Here is an 8,348-nt window from a genome sequence, read left to right as displayed (position 1 = left end):
AAACAAGGGATCAGATAACTGATGTATGTAACTAGAGTAAGATTCTTTTTAGGTTTTATTACAATCAGTTGTTTATGATTAATGTGATTTGCTTTAATATAGAGTAAGATTTTAGGTTTTATTATAACCTGTTATTAATTTGATTTGTTTTAATATATGTATACTAAGGTCCTAATGAAATGTTAGGAACTAACAGCTAAGAGTTGACAAATTATGAAACACTAAGTTGTTCAAGGATGAGAAAGGAAGAGAGATTGCTACAGAAGATGTGAACACAAGAGAAAATTATGAGAATCACAAGAACCTATGTGCAACTCAGTATGGTCAGTATTCAAGGACCACCTCCTCTGTGTCCAGGAGCTCGGTATACCAACAAAGAGAAAAGCAGGGAAGAATGCTAGGAGGCCTGCCTGGATGGGCAAGGAGCTACTGGACACACTATTACTTAAAAGGAAACTCTACAGGAAGTGGAGGGAAGGACAGGTAGAACAGGGGGGAGATAAGGAAGCTGCCCGAGCAGCAAGAGTCCTGGTTAGGAAAGCCAAAGCAGAGTTTGAATTGAATCTAGCCAGGGAGATTAAAGGGAACACTAAGAACTTCTACAGGTATATTAATGGGAAGAAGAAGACTAGGGAAGGTGTGGGCCCCCTCAGAAAGGAAACTGGTGACATGGTCACAAGTGATGAGGAAAAGGCTGAGGTACTTAATAACTTCTTTACCTCAGTCTTCACTGCAAGGGCCTCTAGCCACACTCCTGATGTTATGGAAGTCAAAGCCAGGGACGGGGAGGAAGAACTGCCCATTGTAAGTGCAGGTCAGGTTCGTGATCATCTGAAGAACCTGAAAGTGTTCAAGTCCATGGGACCCGACGGGATACACCCACGGGTACTGAGAGAACTGGCAGAGGAGGTTGCTAAACCCCTCTCTATTATATTTCAAAAGTCATGGCAGTCTGGGGCAGTCCCCACGGACTGGAAAAGGGGAAACATTGCCCCCATCTTCAAAAAAGGTAAGAAGGAGGAACCAGGGAACTACAGGCCAGTCAGTCTCACCTCTGTGCCTGGAAAGATCATGGAGCAGATCCTCCTGGAGTCACTACTCGCTCAAAAGAATAGTGAAGAGGAATGAAACTATGAAACTATGAAACTCATCCCTGGGAAGGACGTTGATTGTAACAACAGAGCTAAAAAGATACAATCACAAGGACTCAGCACACAACCCACCAGTGTGCTGACCAGAAGATTCCATCATTGACAGACCACCAGAAGGACAAACTAATTTAAATAAACCCACATTTATATGCATATGTATTAGGAGTAGACTACTTAAAGAGGAGTTAGACTGTGATTAGTGTGCATTATTGCACCCAGCGCTGTTTTGCATGCCTCTTATTGCCTCAAAATTGCTGTTTTCAAATTAAAACTGTATTCAGTCGACTTTAATTGTCTCTGTCATTAATAACAAAGACCAAAACTAGAAATGGGTAGATTCAGATTGGACGTTAGGAAGTTCTGCCCCATGAGGGTGGTGAGACACTGGCACAGGTTGCCCAGGGAGGCGGTGGAAGCCTCATCCCTGGAGGTTTTGAAGGCCAGGCTGGATGTGGCTCTGAGCAACCTGCTATAGTGTGAGGTGTCCCTGCCCATGGCAGGGGCGGTGGATCTAGATGATCCTTGAGGTCCCTTCCAACCCTAAGAATTCACAGATTCTATGATCCTGAGGTCCTGGAACACCTCAAACTCCCCATGGCAGCTACAGAAGCAGCTCGAGGATGGTAGGAGCAGGCCTCTGTGTTTTGCTTGGGCTACATCCTTTTTCTCTCCCCTCGATGTTTCTCCCCTCCACACCGTTTTTACAGCAGGCACCTCGGGGCAGAGGATGTTAGGAAAGCATGTTATTGCTCAGGGCTGCAGAAAAGGGGAAGTCATTCCAAGCATCCAAGCAGACATTTCGTCACCACAACCCTGCTCCCATACAGCCCCATTGTCACTCGGGGGCACTGGAAAATTATGGCTACTTTATCCATCCCTCTTTCTTTGCCCCCCAACCCCGCCGTGCCTCTCTTGGCAGAGCAGCTTAGCAGTTTGCATTGTTCCAAACTTTCTGCTTGCAGATGGTTTCATTTAGGATTTGTTTTATTGGTGAGACACGCTTCCTCTCTTCATTAAATTATGCCCACTTTTTGTCAGCCGTCGTCTTGCCCCTAAATCCCGTGCGGAGCTGGAGGGTACGGGCTCGCCGTCGCTGCTATTGGGTGGGTTGGGTGTGCTTTTTACGGGGGGAGGGGGAGGGGAGGGGTGCAACTGGAAATGACACCGAGCCGGGGAAACACACTGTCTCTACAGTCGCTGTTTCTGCTGGCAGAAGGGCATGAGGCTCCCAGCACAGCCGCGCTCTGCCGGGCTGCCAGAGACGCTGGCCGCTCGCCCCCTTCCGCAGGCCACCGGAGGAGCACCTGGGGCACGTCCCCCGGAGGCTGTGGGCACGTCCCGCCGCCGTCCCCCGGGGGCTCGTTGCGGCTCGGCGGGGCGGTGGCAGGTGGCGGTGGCCGGGGGGCCCCCTGGGCCGGGGCTCGTCCCTGACATCCCCCACCTCGATCGCCGCCGGCTCCGGAGCAGGAGGTGGGAAGCGGGGGCGGTTTGGGCTGGTTTGGCTTTTCCTGGATGTTTTCTCCCTCCCGGCTTTGGGCGGCTTTTCGGGTGTGTTTTGCATTGTTCGGTGTGTTTTTTTCCCCTTCCCGGGTGTTCGGAGAGAAGGCGGCGGCACCGCGGCCCCCGGGAGCGCGCTGCCGAGCCGGGCCGGGCCGGGCGGGCCGACGGCGCCTCCCCCCCGGTTCGGGGGGTCCCCGGGCTCGGCCCCCGAACGCCCCTCTCTTCCGTTCTCCATGTCATTTCCTGTGCTAATAAGATGGTGGTCACGGCCGGGAGGGAGGGAGCCGCCGCCGCCTCCTTCACCGCCGAGCCCGGCCCGGCCCCGGGACCCGTCCTCGCCTGGGACTAGCCAGCGGGGCCGGCGGGGAGGGAGGGCGCAGCCAACCGGGCTCCCCCCACACACACAGCCTCCCTTCCCCCGGGCTCCCTGGGCCCCCCGACGCCGAGGCGGGCCCCCCGCGCCCGCAGCGCCGAGGTGAGTCAGCCCCGCTGGTAGCCAAGGTGGCCACGAAAATGGCTGCGGAGGGGAGGGAGGAGGAGAGGGGGGAAGGTAAACCCAGCCCAGGTCCGGTGCGCGGCTGAGGGGTTGCCCACAGCGGGCAAGAGCGGTAGCGGCGACCCACGGACACAGGTAGCAAAGCACCCCCCTGCTTTCTCCCTTACCCCACCCCGGGCTTTCCCCTACGGGCGCTGGGCCCGACCCGTTCCCCTCCGTTCCCGCCCTTCCCCTTCAGCGTCGTCCCCCCTCCCACCTCCCCCCTCGCGTCTCCCTCCCTCCCCCAGCGGCCGTTAGCGGGGCCGGTGAGTGACGCGGCCGGCGGCCAATGGGCGCCCGGCGAGGGCCACATCGGAACGCGGGGGCGGGACCGTGAGGGGCTGTCAGGGGGCGGTGGGGACACGGCGGCGGGTCACGAAGCGACGAGCGGGGGAAGTGGGTAACCCGGTGACAGCGCCGCGGGCTGCCCGCGGCGGAGCGGCTGGCGGCGAAGCCCCGGGAGCAGCGGGAACCCCGCGGGAGCTGCACCCCGCTCCCCTTTGCCGTAGGGAAAAGATTCCAGTGTCCTGTGTGAGATCCATAAGAACTACAGGTGTGCGGCCGTGACGGAGCCGAAAGGCGCTCCGGCCCTGCGCTGAGACTTGGTGCCAGGCTGAAGGCCGTAGGACTCGTGGATCTGCCGAGAGTTCAAGTGTGGGGCTGTTCGGTGGGTTTGTGTCAGTGGAGGAGAGGTTGATCAGCTGGAGGCTTTGGAGTGCCCACAGGAGATGGAATGGTTTGGTTGGAAGGGACCTTAGAGACATCTAGTTCCAGCCCCCCTGTCATGGGCAGGGTCACCTCCCGGACAGCTAGACCTTACCCAGCCCGGCCTTGCACACCATCGGGGAGGGGGCATCGCAGCCTCGCTGGGCAAGCTGTTCCCGTGTCTCGCATGCCCTGACTCTTGGCAGAGACATGAGCTGACCGATCCTGCTGCAGTATGGAGCGGCAGGACGTGGAGGTGCTTATGTTCCATCCTGTCCTGCAGCTCTGCTGGGCTGGGAGGTAGGGCCAGTGGCTGCCAGCACTGCACTGGCTGTGGTGTGGAGCTTGCTGCTCCTCTAAGCATCTCTGTGGAGCACGCATGAAGCACAGTGCTGCCTGGGCCAGTTTAGGGGAGACTGACTCACCATGAGCTTCACTGGTCACTGGTAGCAATGGGTTTTTGGACAATTTAAGAAGGAGGGCTTTTTGAAGGTAATACCTAATTTCAAATAATAAGGACAAAAGAAAGGGCATGAAAACCTGAAACCCAGGTTTTGATGTACTAAGTTAAGGTCAGTTTCATTGGGACGAGGTGGGGGCATGTTGTTTGCTCCTATTCCATGCTGGAAAGAGATGGACATGCCTGAAGTGGGTTGGAGGGGGTGAGCTTGTGGCCACAATGCTGCAAGAGGAGCCCAGAGCAGGAGGACTCCTGCGCTGTAGCAGGCTGGCGGTGTGATTGCGCTGCAGTGAGTGGAAGTTGCAGCCCCAAGTCAGGAATCAAAGTATGTGTATTGAGGAGAAAAATGACAAGTCTGGGCAAGAGAAGGCTTTTTGTACACTTGATCCTTTGGGGCTGTTGTTGGTTTGTTTGCTTTTTCAAATAGCCTTTTTTCCTTTCATAACTCCTGGCTCATGATGGTTGATTCACAACCAACTATGTGGAGGGGTTGAGTTGGGTTGGTTTTTTTTACCTCCCTGTCTATTTATGGCAGAGAAATAGGTGTGTTCCACCTATCTCCTCATTCTTAAAGTTGCCACTAGCAGGATCTCTGTCTTGCTGGTCTGGCTTGCAAGTGCTGCTAACCATCTCCAGAGCTCTTAAAATAAACCTGATACGCATGACATTTTGCAGGAGGATGTTTAGAATTGTTATTGCCAATCTGGTGGTGGTGGCCTGCGTGTGAGAATGCACATGGGGAACGTCGGTGCAGTCCCAAAGACAAAATGTTTGGGGTTTTTTTTGTTTTGTTTTGTTTGTTTGACGGTCAAATAATAACCCTGTAAGTTAACTGGGGGATGTCCAGACAGAATAAATAAACTGCTAAAACTTGAGCTGAAGCTACGAGGCTGGGTAGCCATAAGAAGAACTCTTGTTTCTCGGTGGTGTGAGCTCAAGTGGGACCTTTTGATGCCCGCCTTCCGTTGGGAACACGTGTGCCCCAGACCCGTGAACAACCAGCTTTCTTAAGAAAGCCCAACTGAGCAAACAGCGCTTTTTCTTCCATTCCAGTGGTCCTTCTAAAGCTGCACAGTGAAATGCTCCTTTTCAGGAATCCCTGCTAGTTAAACTTGTCTGTGCAAGTGGATTCTGTTCTGGAGCCCCTATTACAAGAGGGATGTGGAGGTGCTGGAAGGTGTCCAGAGAAGGGCCACAAGGATGATCAGAGGGCTGGAGCACCTCTCCTATGAGGACAGACTGAAGGAGTTGGGGCTGTTCAGTCTGGAGAAGAGAAGGCTCCCAGGTGACCTCATTGTGGCCTTCCAGTATCTGAAGGGGGCCTACAGGAAGGCTGGGGAAGGACTTCTCAGGATCTCAGGCAGTGATAGGACTAGGGGGAATGGAATGAAGCTGGAGGTGGGGAGATTCAGGCTAGATGTGAGGAGGAGGTTCTTCCCCATGAGAGTGGTGAAACCCTGGAATGGGTTGTCCAGGGAGGTGGTCGAGGCCCCGTCCCTGGGGGTGTTTAAGAGCAGGCTGGATGAGGCTCTGGCCAGGCTGATCTAGTGTGGGGTGTCCCTGCCCATGGCAGGGGGATTGGAACTAGATGATCCTTGTGGTCCCTTCCAACCCTGAATGATACTATGATACTATGATTCTGGTAGCAAGTCCAGCTGCCCGGAGGAAAAGCAAAGAGGACATGGTGAGAGACAGGCTTGTGTCACCCTGCCTGCCACCTTCAGAAAGAAAGTGGGGGGGACAGTACTTCAGAAAGGGAGGAAGTATGCAGGTAAAAGAGAGCAAGCAGTGGAAAACACTGAGCAGTGCTCTGCCTTCTTCAGAAGGCAGGAGCAGATGGGGTAGATCAAGAAGAAACTTGAGGAGGGCAACACAAGCATCACATAGAATCACAGAATGGTTTGGGTTGGAAGAGACCTCCAAAGGGCATCGAGTCCAACTCCCCTGCAGTAAGCAGGCACATCTTCCACTAGATCAGGTTGTTCGGAGCCTGGTTAAGTATCTCCAGGGATGTGGCCTCAGCTACCAACCTCTTCCTGTGTTCCACCACTTTCATGGTGCAGAACTTGTTCCTAACAGCCTATCTAAATCTCCTGATTTCAAACCATTGGCCCTCGTCCTGTCACTTCAGGCCTTTGGGAACAGTCCTTCGGCAGCCTTCTTGTAGGCACCCTTCAGGCACTGGAAGGCCAGTACTGCGTCTCCCCAGAGCCTTCTCCAGGCTGAACACCCCCAGCTTCCTCAGCCTGTCCTCATAGCAGAGGTGCTCCAGCCCCCTGATCATCTTTGTGGCCTCCTCTGGACCTGCTCCATCAGGTCCACGGCCTTTCTGTGCTGAGGGCTCCAGAGCTGAACACAGTACTCCAGGTGAGGTCTCACCAGAGCAGAGGGCAGAATCACCTCTCTTGACTTGCTACCCATGCTTCTCGTGATGCAGCCCAGGATGGCATTGGCTTCCTGGGCTGCAAGTGCCCATTGTTGGCTCATGTTCAGCTTCTCACCCACCAGTACCCCAAGTCCTTTTCTGCAGAGCTGCTCTCAATCTCATCATCCCCCAGCCTGGAATGATGTTGAGGTTTGCCCTGACCTAGGTGCAGGATCTTGCAGTTTGCCTTACTGAACCTCATGAGATGCTCTTCAGCCCACCTCTCCAGCCTGTCCAGGTTCCTCTGGATGGCATCCCTTCCTTCAGACTTACCAACAGTTTTAAAATGCCCTCCTTGTGATTACCACACAGTACTTTATTTACAGAAAAGACCAGGATGGTTGAGAGCAAGGAGGGAGAAAAGCAGAGGTGAAGGGGGTCAATTTTGAGCAGGCATGAATCATGTTTACAGTGTGGGTTTCTGGAGGTCTAGATGCTGTCCTCAGTGAAAGTGGTACCAGCACTAGCACTTGTCCTCCCTCCATCCCAAACTCAAGACACAGTTGCAAGACCCTAGGTTTCTGCTGACAGACAGGCAAGGGATTAAGCACTGACACCTCTTATGCTTCCTGGTCACTGGTCTATGTGTCCGAGCACAATGGCTGATACCTTGAGAGCTGATCTTCAGACTCCTCTCCTTTCTGGGAGGCAGCACTCTTGCATTTCAGCCTGGGAGCTGTTTCTCCACAGTCAGAAGGTAAAAACATTATAGATATAATTTAAGGTTTAAGCTGCAGAAGCTGGCAGCCTCCAGAGAGAGATCAGTGATGCATACTGCAGAAGACCATTTCGGTGCAGTCCCTTGGTCCCAGCCAGCCATCAATATGGGGCCCATCAGAAGGGGATACTGTAGGCAAAGTCATCCAGTTTGAGCATGCTGGGATAAATGGCTTCGTTCCTGTGCTCCCTCTCTTCTCTCCTCCTTAGGCTTTGGCTTTTCAGCAGGGCTTGTTTGACTTGGACTGGAGGGTCTTATCCCAGAGTGGGGACCCCAACAGCTTAACCAGGCTGCCTGTGCTGCTATCAGCTGGGGCTGGCTTTTGTGGTGGAAGCTTGCCCGTGGGTGCTAGTGCTGATGTCTGAGGTCAGAGTCATGAACGCGCGTGGGAGGTGATGTGGGGGGTTGTCTCATGCAGCAGCTCTAGAATTGCTTTGATTGTCTGCTCCTGAGAGCTACCTGGGCTCCTGCCTGGCACATTGGGGAGCCCACCCTCTTGAACATCACCAAGCCAGGTCATCCTTGTGCACTGGGGAATGCTGTCTCAAGGCTCCTGGGTGTGGATCAGGGTGCTGTGGGCATGTAGCTCCTGTGGCCCCCATGAACACCCTTTCAGGGTGTTTCAGAGTGTTGGAGGCCAGTAATGGGAGCTGATGTAAGTCAGGGATATCAGCTGCTTACAGGCTGATAACCAACCTGTCCAGTACATTCCTTTTCGGTACAGTGAAGCTTCTTTTTGCAAATGGATCATATAAACAGTATTTGAATATGCTGAGTGGAGTTAAATGCAGTCCTTCTACTGCAAGCTGAGCTGAGAAGTGTACGTAGCATCTTCCTTGAAAGACACACAAAGA

At 53.8% G+C, this 8,348-nt stretch overlaps 1 protein-coding gene across 5 annotated transcripts in view; it reads left to right on the top strand.

Annotated features, from left to right (window-relative positions):
- Window positions 1–2,469: 2,469 nt before the first annotated feature.
- PRDM11 (PR/SET domain 11) overlaps window positions 2,470–8,348 on the top strand; it is a 53,931-nt gene continuing 48,052 nt past the window's right edge. For 2 of the 5 annotated variants that reach the window (XR_010990167.1, XM_068161595.1), the window contains exon 1: window positions 2,476–3,126. The gene's annotated coding sequence lies outside the window, so the exon portion shown is untranslated. Of the gene's footprint in view, window positions 3,127–8,348 lie in introns of all 5 variants that reach the window. The other 3 variants (XM_068161600.1, XM_068161599.1, XM_068161596.1) reach the window with 3 other exon arrangements.

The sequence above is a fragment of the Melanerpes formicivorus genome, unplaced genomic scaffold, assembly GCF_026170545.1.
Source record: "Melanerpes formicivorus ecotype bairdi unplaced genomic scaffold, bMelFor1.0.p_v2 SCAF_58, whole genome shotgun sequence".
Classification (NCBI taxonomy): Eukaryota; Metazoa; Chordata; class Aves; order Piciformes; family Picidae; genus Melanerpes; species Melanerpes formicivorus.
The sequence above is the reverse complement of the archived record's forward strand: the minus strand, read 5'-3'. Positions and strand labels throughout refer to the sequence as shown.